This window comes from Rhinopithecus roxellana, chromosome 5, assembly GCF_007565055.1.
Source record: "Rhinopithecus roxellana isolate Shanxi Qingling chromosome 5, ASM756505v1, whole genome shotgun sequence".
Lineage (NCBI taxonomy): Eukaryota > Metazoa > Chordata > Mammalia > Primates > Cercopithecidae > Rhinopithecus > Rhinopithecus roxellana.
In genome coordinates, this window is record NC_044553.1 from 117,466,068 (window position 1) to 117,480,565 (window position 14,498).

Here is a 14,498-nt window from a genome sequence, read left to right on the forward strand (position 1 = left end):
TAAAGAGAATTAATACAAAGTCTAAAAAAAACATAGGTACTCATTAAAATTAGTTCCCTTGTAGCCAGGCACAGTGGCTCACACCTATAATCCCAGCACTTTGGGAGGCTGAGACAGGTGGATCACCTGAGGTCAGGAGTTCAAAACCAGCCTGGTCAAAATGGTGAAGCCCCGTTTCTCCTATAAATACAAAAATTAGCCAGACATGGTGGTGGGTACCTGTAATCCCAGCTATTTGGGAGGCTGAGGCAGGAGAATCACTTGAACCTGGGAAACGGAGGTTGCAATGAGCCAAGATCAGGCCATTGCACTCCAGTCTGGGTGACAAGGGTGAAACTCCATCTCAAAAAAAAAAAAAAAAAAAAAAAAAAAAAAAAATTAGTTCCCTTGCATTTGTCCCTGATGCTCCTCCAACTAAGTCATCCTATGACATTTCAAAGCCTTTGCTCTGTAGAATTCTTACTTCTAATATCAGTTTCTCCTGGGAAGTTTGACCTCAGCTAAGAGTGAAAATTGTGTGTTAATTTACTTGCCATCTTTGTTCAATTGCTAGTGACTATCCAGAACAATATTACAAGTGTTTCTAAGCCATTCACAGCACTTTAGGAAGGAACAAGAGAACCAGAACAGTTATAGTGGGTACCAGAGTAGAAAGTGGCTGCAAGAATGCCATATATTTGCCATCTCTGCCTTCAGCATTAAAGATGAAGGAAATCAATGATGAAAAAATCTGGATCAAAAGTCTTAATTTGCATTTTGATTAATTTATCCCAATTACTTTGGTCTCAGTTTTCATAACTGTAAAATGATTGAGATATTAAAGAATGATGTTGATGATGATACCTGCCCTATGTGTCTCATCAGAGCACTGAGAATGATAGATGTATTTGAAAAGCTGGCCATAAGCCAATGCCAGGTACTAGAGCCCATCAGATGCATATGCTAAGGCAGACTGATAGAGTAGAGCCTAGACACCAATCTGAGGATCTAGTGGTGTGATAGGAAAAGGAAGAGATTCAGTAAGGACAAAGAGGAGGGGACTAAATAGTTTTGCTCTCTCAATTTGCATAGAGACATCCCATAGCAAATGTACCTCTTTAACCTGTGATGTTGAAGAATCACTACAAAATAAAATCAAGGACATTGCAAAGGAAAACACTGTATTACTGCGGAATTAATGGGCTGCTTCTCATTCTTCTCTACTCTCACAAAGAAGGAAGCAGGCATGTGAGGGCTGAAGCTTTTGGAACAGTTTATCATCTCCAGGGACACTGCTTTTCTTGCTTAGAGAATTGGAAGGCCTGAGTGGCAGACCCTTCCTTTTAAGGGAAGACTTCAAGATAGGAAAAGCTGCTTCTGATAAACGGTATTAATTATTCAAACTATTTCATACTTATTAAGTTCCAGTAACTATGAAACACCCAGCTGTGGGGGTTGTAAAAGCAAATGGTGATTGCTATAGATGAGGCCTGAGAGATTTTCTCTGAAGGTGAATTAGAGATGCAGGTTTGATGAAGATGGCATTTGGTATAAGGAAAGACATCTTGGGCCAAAAGGCCTCCTAAGAATATGGTGAAGAAAGAGCTCCACAGGTGAATACAGTGAAACTGAGAAGTGCCCAAAGTGAGAGTGTGCATGTGTATGTGTGTGTGAACATGTATGTCTCTGTGTGCAAGGGTGTGTGCAGTGGTGAGGTGGAGTGAAAGCTAGGAGACAAATGGTAGGAGGGGAGTGCCAGAGAGGAATGGGAAACTCAGGAAAAACCCTTGAAAGGCTGATTCAAATCCTCTAAGCAGGTCACCAGGGACAGCAGGGAAGAGCAGAAGATAAGGACACAAAAGATGCCAAAGGCAGTTGGTATTAGTATAGTCTTTGTAATATCATCCATAATAGCTGGTGTGTGATGGATTGGTTTATTTATTTTTATTTATTATTTTTGTTTTTGAGACTGAGTCTTGCTCTGTCACCCAGGCTGGAGTGCAGTGGCATGATCTCGGCTCACTGCAACCTCCGCCTCCCAGGTTCAAGCGATTCTCCTGCCTCGGCCTCCTGAGTAGCTGGTATTACAGGTGCACACCACCACACTCGGCTAGTTTTTGTATTTTTATTAGAGACGGGGTTTCACCATGTTGGCTAGGCTGGTCTCAAACTCCTGACCTCGTGATCCACCCACCTCGGCTCCCAAAGTGCTGGGATTATAGGCATGAGCCATCATACCTGGCCTGATCTGTGATCTGTATTTATTGTCTCTAGCAATCATTACAATAAATGCCAGCTCTGATTTATTTAAACAGGTAAGCCCTCTCTTGCCCTCCCAGTGTCTGTTCATGTACCACACTTTTCCAGCTCCCTCCTTGGAGTGCTTGAAGAGCTATTGCTTTTCTCTTACACCTTTCCCTCCCCCTTTCTATTTCCATCACCCACTAAGTCACATTTTTTTCCCCTTGCAATTTTTTCGCATTGCTTTTCTATGCTGTCAGGGATTAACTTTGCACAAAGAAAGGTTTAGCCTCAGATGGGCCCCTGGGGGCTAACCTTTAAGCTTATGGCATGTCCTGCCTGATAAGACCTGCTGAGCACAGGGCCAGTGAAACTTCACAGAGATGCACATCACAAAGGTTGTCCTGCCCAGTCTCCTAAACCATCTACCTGTCTCCTGTCCTCTTCCTTATTTTCCAAAGACCACCACAGACACCAAGGCTCAAATTAGTCTTTATGAACTCTGATGCATACTGTCATGTACGATGTGCCAGAAATTGTGCATTATCTCACTTAATCCTTGCAAGACCACTGGATGGTAAGTCTTAACAATGTCCACTTTATAGTGGAAAATCTGAGGCTTTGAAAGGTTAAACAATTTGTCCAAAATTACAGCGAATGTGGCAGTCAGGTCTATCCAACCTCAGCATCTGGATTCACAGATGCTATGCTGGATAGCCTTACATGAGACTTCTACTTATCTAAACTTACACAGTTATTACTTTGAATTCTGAGAAACTGGCTTTTGAGAGTGGAAAAGAGGACAGGGATAAACATTCTTAGTCTGTTTTAAGAATAAGAACAATTAGGATAATCACTGCTCCCCAACTCATCACCCTAAGAAGGATCTATCTGCTAACAGTCACTTGGTATCCATAAAGTCAGACTTCATTATCCCCTAATAAAAACTCCCCTGGCATCATTCTAAGAGGTTTATGTGAGGTACTGCTCCCCCTTTCCATCCTCTCTGGGAACCTCTCCTTTTTGATTCACTGTTGAATCATCTGCCAGGCCTCTGACCACTCACCTTCATTTTGCTTAGCCACAGGTAGACTCCTGAGTGAATGGAGCCCATTACAGTGGGCTCACATCACATTAAGGAATGCAAATGTGTACATTAAGGTAGAGGGAGACAGAGAAAAAAGAAAAATAATTGTAGTTGCATAGGAGATTCCTAGCACCATCCCACTCATTAAGGAGATACGGCTGATATGAATACACTGTCCCCCCCAAGTCTGTGTTGTTTCCTAAGCACCTCTGAGAATATAGGCATCTCACCAAGCTAAGGGTCCTGCTCATGTTTACAATGCCCATGTTTCATAAAGTTTGCCTACTAAAGGCAAACTAACAATTTCATCTCATACTCATCTAAAGCTGGATCTGACTCACTAAGAAGTGATGTGTCAGTTCCCAATGAAGTGCTTCTAAAGAGATTTGCCAAGTCTACTTTTGTCTCACAAGCAGACTTCAGAACCTAAATTTTCCATAAGCTGTGACTCTGCAAATTTGCCTGGGGATTTTTGATTGGATCATTAGGGAAATGACCCACCCAGTTGCAGAGATGCTAGTCCAAGGGTTATGTAGAGTTAGAGCTGCAGTCAGCACCAAGAAAAGCAAAGCCCTGCGTGTACTGAAGATTTAAGAGAGCAGAAAAATAAAAGGAGACCAAGGGAATCAGGCTATAGACAGGAGAGTGGAACTGCAGCAAAACATATATTTAACATATATTTAAAAAGAAGGATCACTATCAAGTCAGAGACAGTGAGTGAGAGAGAAAGAGATTGGGAATGAAAGCAGAAAAATAAGAGGAGACCAAGGAAACCGGGCTATAGAGAGTAGAGTGGAACAGGAGGAAAACATATATTTAAAAAGAGGGGTCACTATTGAGCCAGAGAGAGTAAGCAAGAGAGGAAGAGATTGGCAACGAGCCTTCTTGGTGTGTGATGGGTCCTGACTGAGTGGCCCTTGTTCCAGGATCCCAGGCCTCTCAGGACCGGGCTTCCCTTCCCCTTTGGTAGGGGCATCTCTAGCGAGGCATAGGAATGATTTGTACTCTACATTCAGCTTCTGTTGCCCCAATTGTAGTCTAACGCACCCCAGCAAGTTTACCCTTTTTCTACCTAATACCAAATTGACAACCTAATTACTGCACATTTGTGATTACTATTACCACGTGAATAGTAATAACTATGCACCCTTTCTAATTTCTAATTCTGATCCAGAAACAGAAGTTATTCACAAACCCCTCTTATCAGTTATTTTATTTATTTTATTTATTTATCATTTAGTTTATTTATTTTATTTTGAGACGGAGTCTCGCTCTGTCACCCAGGCTAGAGTGCAATGGCGCGATCTCGGCTCACTGCAAACTCCGTCTCCCGGGTTCACGCCATTCTCCTGCCTCAGCCTCCTGAGTAGCTGTGACTACAGGCGCCCGCCACCACGCCTGGCTCGTTTTTTGTATTTTTAGTAGAGACACGGTTTCACCGTGTTAGCCAGGATGGTCTCGATCTCCTGACCTCGTGATCCACCGGCCTCGGCCTCCCAAAGTGCTAGGATTACAGGCCTTCTTATCAGTTTTTAAAAACGATCCCCATGCTGAAATGGTGGCTCAGCTTCTGCACATTGCAGTGATAGTGCCGGCCCTCTCCAGAACCCTTGCACTGTCCAGCCTTTAACAAAGATAAATATAAATGCTTATTTTAAATTCTCTTTTCAGCCACCCTTGCCCTCCAGTGAATTTTTTTTTTTTTTTTTTTTTTTTTTTTCTGCAGGGCTGCTTCTGGCTACTATGACCTAATGCTATGACCTTTTTTTCTTTTACACTTTGGGTCATTCTGGCCTTCATTTGTTTTTAAATCAGCCCCTCTTCAATTTCATTTTCTCATATTTGTCACCACAGCTTTGAGATGTATGTGTACTTTTTACAGTCATGAGTGGAATTGAAGGTGATAGAAAGATACCATGGTTCAATATTAACAGGAGGATGGGGAGGAGCCAATGATACTGCCAGACACAAAAGGAAGGGAGGAGGAAGTGGGAGAGTAGAAAGAGTTAAGTAATAAGAGCTTGGGGAAAACTAGTTAACAGTAACCAAGAGATAAGCAAACCAATGATGGCAGTGGCACTCAATATACATGTCTTGCCTTGTGACATCTCTTCTAATTTTCTATCTTGCATCTCTTAGAAATTTGTATAAGTTCCCTGAGGGCAAGTTCCCTGCCTTATACTCTTGCTTGTTGTTGCTGTTTCATATGGAATATTAATATCTGCTGATCAAATGATGTATTAATTGATTGATATTCCAACTCCTTGCACTCCAAATAAGAATGTACACATTTCAAATGGTGGTGGTGGTAGAACCATTTGAGTGAGGGACAGGAGTACTGTTAGAATTAGTGAAAACTGTATTTTTTCCCCAAAATGCTTAGAAGGAAATACCTTCTGTAACCCTTCCTGTCTAATGGCCGCAGAGTAACTTGGCATTAATTTTGATTCAAGTGCCCATGACAGTCTGACACATAGTAGGCACTCATTAAACATCTGAAAATGACTGATTGACAAACTGAAAAATACTTTTAGTGAGAACTGAAATCTACTGTTGATTGTCCCATCAGGAGATGTAGGGACCCTGGAAGGATTATGCATTTCATGAGGTCATCCTTTGAGCAAGGCTGCTAGGATGGATAGGGTTCATAACAGAGCTGTATCAGAAACAAATGGAAAAAAAAATACTGATCCTGGAAGGTAATAGTATTGCATAGCAATTAGATAAAGAGAATAAAAGAAAACAACAATGCACATGGTACATACGCATTAACTTGCTAAGTCTACCATAACAAAATACCACTGGGTGGCTTCAACCACAGAAATTTATTTTCTCAGTTCTAGAGGCTAGAAGTCCAAAATCAAGGTGTCAGAAGGTTCTTCTGAGGCCTCTCTCCTTGGCTTGCAGACAGCCACCTGCTCATTGTGTCCTTGCACCATCTTTCTTCTGTGTGTGTATGTCCCTACCCCTGTGTCTCTCAGTGTGTCCAACATGCCTCTTCTTATAAGAATGCCAGTCACATTGGATAACTTAATCACCTTTTTAAAGGTCCTATTCTCCAAATACAGTTACATGCTGAAGTACTAGGGGGTTAGGTTTCAACATAGGAATGTGAAATGGGGGCACATTTCAGCCCATACAATATAGATGCCCACTCTACAAAGCATTCTCCTAGCTGCATGGTCATTCTGGGAAGCAAATAATTTTAATATCCAATGTTTAGAGTTTAAGAAAGTGAATATTAAAATGTTAATTAGTCTGCCTCAGGTCCAGGAGCTAGAAGTGACAGGCTTGCATTCAAACCCACAACTTCTGGCTCTAAATAGCATGCACGTTCTACTTCAGCACTCTGCTATGAAACAAAGAAACATGAGCAGTGAAATATCTGGAGAAAAAACATAGATGAGAGCTGTCAGAAAAATTGAAGCATTTCATCCAAACAGTAGGCCTCTTGTGACTCTCCAGAAAATCCACAACCATGCCTTGTTTCTAAATCTCTGAATAAGTGACCTGAATTAACTCTTTCTGATTTCATTTTGGCATTAAAAAAATTTAAAGCAATAAAATGGTCTTTCTCTTTTCCCCAGTGATTTTGAAGTCACCTGATAAAGACAGTACTTTAAAAAAAACTTTGTATTATAAAAATCTGTAAATATAGAGAAAAGCAGACATTATAATGACTGCTCATATATTTATTAGGTTGGTGCAAAAGTGATTGCGGTTTTGCCATTAAAAGGAATGGTAAAACCGCAATCACTTTTGCATGAACCAAATACAAAAATTCAACATTTTTAGAATTTCACTACTTTTGCTTCATCTATCTTCCTAGCTTATCTATTACTTTTCTATCATTTTTCTGTATCCATCTATCTATGTACCTATTTATATTTTTGATAAACCATTGTGACATTTCATCTATAAATAGCTCATACATCTCCCAAAACAAAAACATTTTTCCACATGCCCACAAAACCACTTTAAACACCTAACAAAATTAAGTGATTTTCTAATATAATATAGCAATCAGATTATATTCAAATTTACCTTCTTGTTCTTAAACTTTTTTTATAGTTTAGGTATTTTTTTAAAAAAAACTCTAATTCTAACCAAGAAGCACACATTTCATATAATAAAGAGTTAAGTTGTATATGGAGTGTTACTTAGGTATTTTGGAATCATCTATCACACATCAGCCTTTCCTCACTGTTTTAGCATCTGTTCATGGCCCTTGCCCTGTGAACACCATTGAAACTACCCAGTTAGATGGGTGCTCGTCCAGTTCTTAGGTCATTGAGGGAGGAGGTTCCTTGAGTACAGCCACCACCTCTCTGCCATCTCTGGATTTCTCTCGACTTAGGTACTAAATCTGACATGCAAGGTGAACTCAATAAAGTATTGTTTTTAATGATCCTAATTCTTTACTATTTAGCTGCAGAAGACAACATAGCAGGTGACTGGAAATCCACAGAAAAAATTAAACCAAGGTCAAATTTGAAGCTTATTTACTGTCAAAGGCTATTCCCAAGAATTCCAAAACTATAACATAGCATGTAGAGAGCATGGCATATATATATTTTTTAATTGGGATCAGTCATTTGACCTCTTCCCCTCCTCTTGACTTGGTTTAATGTGAGCCCCTTTTTGCCAATTTTAAGATTTCTGATAAAATTGATTTCAGGTCTCTAAGGGCAAGTGTTTTCCAAATTATTTGAAAGAAAGCACATGAGCAATATTATGCACATCGTTCTTTATTCTGAAAGTTGACTTGATGATAGGATAGGGGACTGAAATTAAACATCTCTTCACTAACACATTGACCCTCTCACTGAATGAAAGCATAAGCACTGAATTTTCAGGATCTCCATCCAAAAACCAAACTATTAAAAGACCTAAATACACAGGTCACAGAAGAAGAAATCATAATTACTACACACTGAAGGCAAAGCTTCCTTTTCTGCTTCATTAGACTGCAAGCATTTTGGGTACAGGGATTCTGCCCAATGCATATTTGCCTCCCATCGCTCATGCTAGATGCTTTACACTCAGTAGTGCTGAAGTAAATCTTTATTAATTGAGTTAGCAAGCAGCCCTCAATAACAAAATCAATGCAAATCATAACAACAAAAGATCGTTTTCAACTATCAAATTAGAAAAGATTTTCAAACTGTTTAAAGATACTATACCATTAACTCTAATAAAGCAAGGCTCAAAAGAGCATAAAGAGTATGCATTTCTTAGAGCACTAGAAAGAAATATTCCAAAATATTAACACTGTTACCTCTGGGAGGTAAGATATGTAGGTACTATTTTTCTTATTCTTTGTTCACATCAGTATTTTTCAACTGTAGTTCAACAAACATGTTCATTATCGGAGGAAGCAACATTTACAAACAAAATAGGTCCTTGTCCTGCTTCCTCCAGGATACTGCATGTGTGGACCACAGACCCTGGGAAAGCAGTGATTATTCTGATCATTCTGTACATGTGCTCTCTAGGACTAAATGCCTAAATGACCTTCATATAGTGGGCATGAGTATGTGTGAGTGTGTATGTGTTTTCTTTCTTTTCTATTTTATTTCTTTCTTCCCCAGCAGGTGTGTTTGAATAGCAGCCCATTACTGCTCGCTTGGTGCTATAAATATTTATAAGCATGCTCCAAGGAAGCTATTGTATCATAAACTGGCCAGTGGCATGGCCGGCCGCTATTTCAAAGTGGAGGTGTGAGACAGCTTCTGGTGAGGTGAGCTCTACCCAACATGAAGCGCTGCAGTCTGTGAAGTGTGAAGGTCTAGGCAGAGGTTTGTGAAAGATGTTAGTTCATCTCTGAAGGCATGGACCTGATTGCTGCAGAGTAGGTTAAAGCCATTAAGTCCATGCTGCGTTGCATTTGCCTTAGTTTACAGAGAGAGCGTTTTAGAGTTCAGTTAGCCCTTTTAACACACAGGATTAAATGTATTTCCATTGGTAGTTTTAAAGAGGGATGTGTGTGTGTGTGTGTGTGTGTGTGTGTGTGTGTGTGTATGTGTGTGTGAGACAGAGAGAGAGAAATTGAGGCCAACATTAGTGTGATAAGGGATACTCAAAGCTTCTGGCCACTGAGTGTGCGCCAAAGCTGTGGAAATACCCTGCCTTCTCCTGATGTAAAGGATGGAATGATGCCCATATGGGGGACCCCAGAAATGAGGTCCTTTAAACTGGGATTCGGTACACCCTATACCAGAGAAAGGCTGAGCTTATTGTATTTGAGCAGCACAAATGTACAGGAGATGGCAGATACCCTCAATTCCAAGCACCTGTTCCAAACATTACTAACACCAGAATGGTCTTTGGCAGTTAATAAATGACCTCTTGCCAGCATGGTGGCTCACCCCTGCAATCCCAGCACTTTGGGAGGCCAAGGTGGGTAGATCACCTGAGGTCAGGAGTTTGAGACCAGCCTGGCCATCATGGTGAAACCCCACCTCTACCAAAAATATAAAAGTTAGCCGGGCATGGTGGTGCATGCCTGTAATCCCAGCTACTTGGGAGGCTGAGGCAGGAGAATTATTTGAATCCAGGAGGCAGAGGTTGCAGTGAGCCAAGATTGTGCCACTGCACTCCAGCCTGGGTGACAGAGCAAGACTCTGTCTCAAAAAATGATAATAAAATAAAATAAAATAATTGACCTCTCTGCCTCCCCAAGGTTTCCAAATAACTGAAGACTTACCCTGAGTCTCATGCAGTCATCAGAGCTCTGAATCTAGGTTCAAATGCCCTAACCAGCTTTATGCCCTAATTCTGCCCTGTGGTACTCAGAACAAGTCACTTAAACACAGACTTACTTTTCTCGTTTGTAAAATGCACATATTGCACTAAATGTGTTAGAGCATGTAAAGTGTTCTCAACTGTGTTTGGTACATGTTAAGTGCTCATTAAATATTGGCTCTTATTTTCTTCATTATTACTACAGATTTTTCACCTGAAGCAGGAATGCCCCAGTTGGGGCTCCACTCCTCCTCCTTCCTCCAATCCACCCATCCACAGCCAAGCTTTCAGTAAAGGTTTGAAGGCCTGGTCATTTATTTGGGACATAATCCCAGGGAGGAGGAACAAGGGAGTGAAAGAGGGAGAGAAAACCCATGCATGAATGCATTATCCAGTTGGCCACCACCACAGGAAACTGATACTTAGTTGAGCTAGAGCTTCCAAGGAAATGAATGAAATGGATCTCAGAACACTCTGCCTGGGGTTGAAAGGCAGAAGCATTTACTATTGGCTTAAGGGAAGGTGCTATCTTCTAGGACCTGCACAGAGCTGGTTGAAATCTACTTGCAATGTTCACCATCAAGTGACTGTAACAAGGTAGATTCTAGAAGATGTGTCTCAGCTCATAAGAGGTGCTCCATATGGAAGGCTGAAACTTTGACCCTTTCTGGTTCAAACTCATCCAAGTCTATCTAGAGGGCTGATGGGTGGGGGCCACTCACAGGTCTAACTTGCAAAATCTAAGGAGTTTGATAGAAATGACAGATGACTGCACACGTTAGAGCTGACAACCAGCCTGGCGAATAAGACCCCTCATGCATTAGAAAATAAATGCCACCCCTCAACAGCTCAAGAAGTACAATGAGGGGTAGAGACATGGGGTGCAAATGTCAGGTGATGTGGTGACATGGAGGTCATGGAAGGAGAATGGGACAGTTTCTTGCATTAAGTGCTGGAATATTTGCTTTTGTCCCCACCCACATTGACCCCCCTCCCTCTATTGTCTGAATGTCATAGTCAAATGGTAGGAACTCCATAACCATGCAAAGTCAGAATATTATGTCATGGAAGTTTCCAGAAGACACTGAGAACAGGAGACATAGAAGGACTTCCCGTTTGACCAGGAAGTAGAAATGGCCAATAGAGGAACATTTTATATCAGATTTTCTTACAGTCAACCAGCCTTAGATACCTGAGGTGTGGGGTCCATCAAAATGGTCATCTAAGAAACCCAGAAATGTGGACACTGCATGTTTTGAGACATCCCGGAAGGAAAGATTTCTATGATCCATGCTAGAAATGTGATTCAGGAATTTCTACTTTATGTTATTGTTTTAATATTCTGCATCCTTAATTGTTAGTTCAAACAACAATGGTTAAAGTCACACCTATTTCATCAGATTCATTTGAGGATTACATTAGACAATATAAATGGGGAAAAAATACTTTAGTAATCTTAGAGAAACAAGAAGATTTCTCCTCTTCCTTCTTCCTATTATTAGTATTACTGTTACACTATTATTTCTGTAAAACATCATTAAGGAATTTTAATCATTTTTAGTGAGAACCTTCCTAAAAATGTATGATACGTATCTGGGCATTTTATTTCATTTTTTTGAGACAGAGTCTCGCTCAGTCGCCCAGGCTGGAGTGCAGTGGTGCAATCTTGGCTCACTGCAAGTTCCACCTCCCAGGTTCACTCCAGTCTCCTGCCTCAGGCTCCTGAGTAGCTGGGACTACAGACGCCCACCCCCATGCCCAGCTAATTTTTTGTATTTTTCTTTAGTAGAAACGGGGTTTCAGCGTGTTAGCTAGGATGATCTTGATCTCCCGACCTTGTGATCCGCCTGCCTCGGCCTCCCAAAGTGCTGGAATTACAGGCATGAGCCACCCCGCCCGGCCATATCTGGACATTTTAAAACAAAAGATATAGAAAACTGATGTTTTCCATTGGTTTTGAGATTTTGCATTAATATCCACATTGGCCTCTGCTGTCATATAGTATTGATATGTGATGGACGATTTGTCACTACCGAGTATGGTCCTTCACTGACATGGTTTTTATGATTTTTTTACCTTCTCCCTTAGTATCAGACTGTCAGCTGTCACCTTTTTGTTGTCAGTCTTCCTGCCTCCTGTTCTCTGCTATGTTTCTAATCAGTACAGTGACCATAAATTATTAAGTAAACATTGAAAGACAAGATCTGGCAGAGGACATGTGTATCTTGAACGGGTGGAGTGGGAACCATGGGGGAGTAAGCATGTAGGTACACACATATATGAAACAATTTGGAACATGAATACTAAAAGTCTGAATACTAAAAACTTCTGAAACATTGTGTGAAGTAATACTATCCCTGGGAAATCCACGCAGGTAAACTAAAAATAGCTAGGGCCTCGTTGAAGCGCCATGTGAAAGGGCAAACAAAATGGCACCAAATGCACTGCTGATTAAACTTGTGGCAGCACAAGGTTTGGCCTAAGAATGACATTGAATTATTCCATTCTCCCAGCCATTATAGAGGATACATTTGTTCACACACGTTGTCTTCACACATTCTTGATAATGCACAGCCATGTCCTATCTAAAGAATTTTATTATTGCATATGCAAGCCAAGGCAGCTGGGAGGAAATTGAAAAATTCCTCCAAATCTTTAAAACTACTGATACACTTAAATTAGGGTTGCAGGATCTGGGTTCTGGTCAACTGCTTGACTAGGCAAGTCACAATCCCTCAAAGAGGGATACTTTCTCATTTGCAAATAAGGAGCCAGCCCATTTTTTTAACTTTCTTTGAGCTCCTACTTCTGGAATGCAAATATTCAAAGGAAAGGGACCCGAACCTTGAAAACCAGTATTTCATCAAAAATAGTTGTTCATAACTGGGATAGCAATAGGAAATTTTAAGCCAGCAAAATGGATATTGAAGTTCAGAACAGATGTCAACTTTGGATTTAAGCATTTTCTGTTATTCAATATACCCCATCTAGATATAACTATAATGATCAAAATATTTAAAAACTAGTATGGCACACAAACCAACCAATTAGAACAGATAAATAACCAGTATGGTTGTACTAAGGGTTAGCGGGGGTAGTGAGTGTCAGTTCTGGGACTCTCATTTTCTTGAGAGCAGCATCTTTCACTACCTTGTTTGGTGCCTTTCTTGTAAGAACTGAGAACAAATGGGTGTCGTATAAATGAATGATCATGTGAGTGCATGAACTCAAATATGTTACAAATAGGTGATGACTGTCAAAGTTTATGCCTTTAAGAAAGAGGAGTGTGAAGAGAGAAGACCAAGGAACAGCACATTTTCTGAGCAAGATGAAAAAGAGGATGCAGTTAAGGAAACAAAGAAGGAGTGATTAAAGTGTTTGTTTGAAGAAAAACAGAAAGAACAATGTCCTTGTTAGGCCAGGAAGAAAAATATTTCATAAGGAATTTGGCAATCAACAATGTCAAATTCTGTAAAGGGAACCACGTCCTGTTGCTTTTGGCCTTCTCGTCAGTGTTTTTTGTTTTGTTTTATTTTGTTTTGTTTGCTTCCCTTAGAGAATGAAGACAAAAAAAAAAAAAAAAAAAAAAAAAAAAAGAGGCTATGGGAAATAATAGAACACCACAGTTTCTTCTTCAACAATTGGTGCAAAAGTTCAAAGGGGAAGGGCAGGCATAGCTGCAATATAAAAGCTTATCTGTGGACTTTATCTATGCATGATATCTCTTTCATTGCAGCCATTACACACATGCTGAGAGAGAGAGCTTAGTCACTGCAGTCTACCTTATGTCACATTTCTCAAGTATTTCTATTCTGCCTGCCTGGTTCTAGCTAGATGCCAGATGCTTTGCCAGATGTTCTAAACATGGACATGGTTATTTAGTTTCTAGGGACTGCAGCCTCTAACACCCAAATCTAACAATTTTCACTGTTAGATTTTAGGGCATAACAATTTTAGGGCACATAAATTGCAGATGATGAAGTGCCCTTCTTTGAGGCCAATCAGAGTAATTGGCTAGAGTCTCTTACTGAATAAGCTCAGATTGCGCAGGGCACGGTGGCTGACGCCTGTAATTCCAGCATTTTGGGAGCCGAGGCAGGCAGATCATGAGGTCAGGAGTTCAAGACCAACCTGGCCAACATGGTGAAAACCCATCTCTACTAAAAACACAAAAAATTAGCCCAGCGTGGTGGCACATGCCTGTAATTCCAGCTACTTGGGAGGCTGAGGCAGGAGAATCACTTAAACCCTGGAGGCAGAGGTTGTGGTGAGTGGAGATCACGCCACTGCACTCCAGCCTGGGCAACAGAGCAAGACTCTGTCAAAAAAATATTAAAAAGCTCAGATCACTGGTTCAGACCACATATAGTCCAGTTTGTGTGGCCTACGTTCTGTAGCTAGGCCTCTGTCCACATCCACAGCCATCTTGCTAGCATGTGTCGCAAGA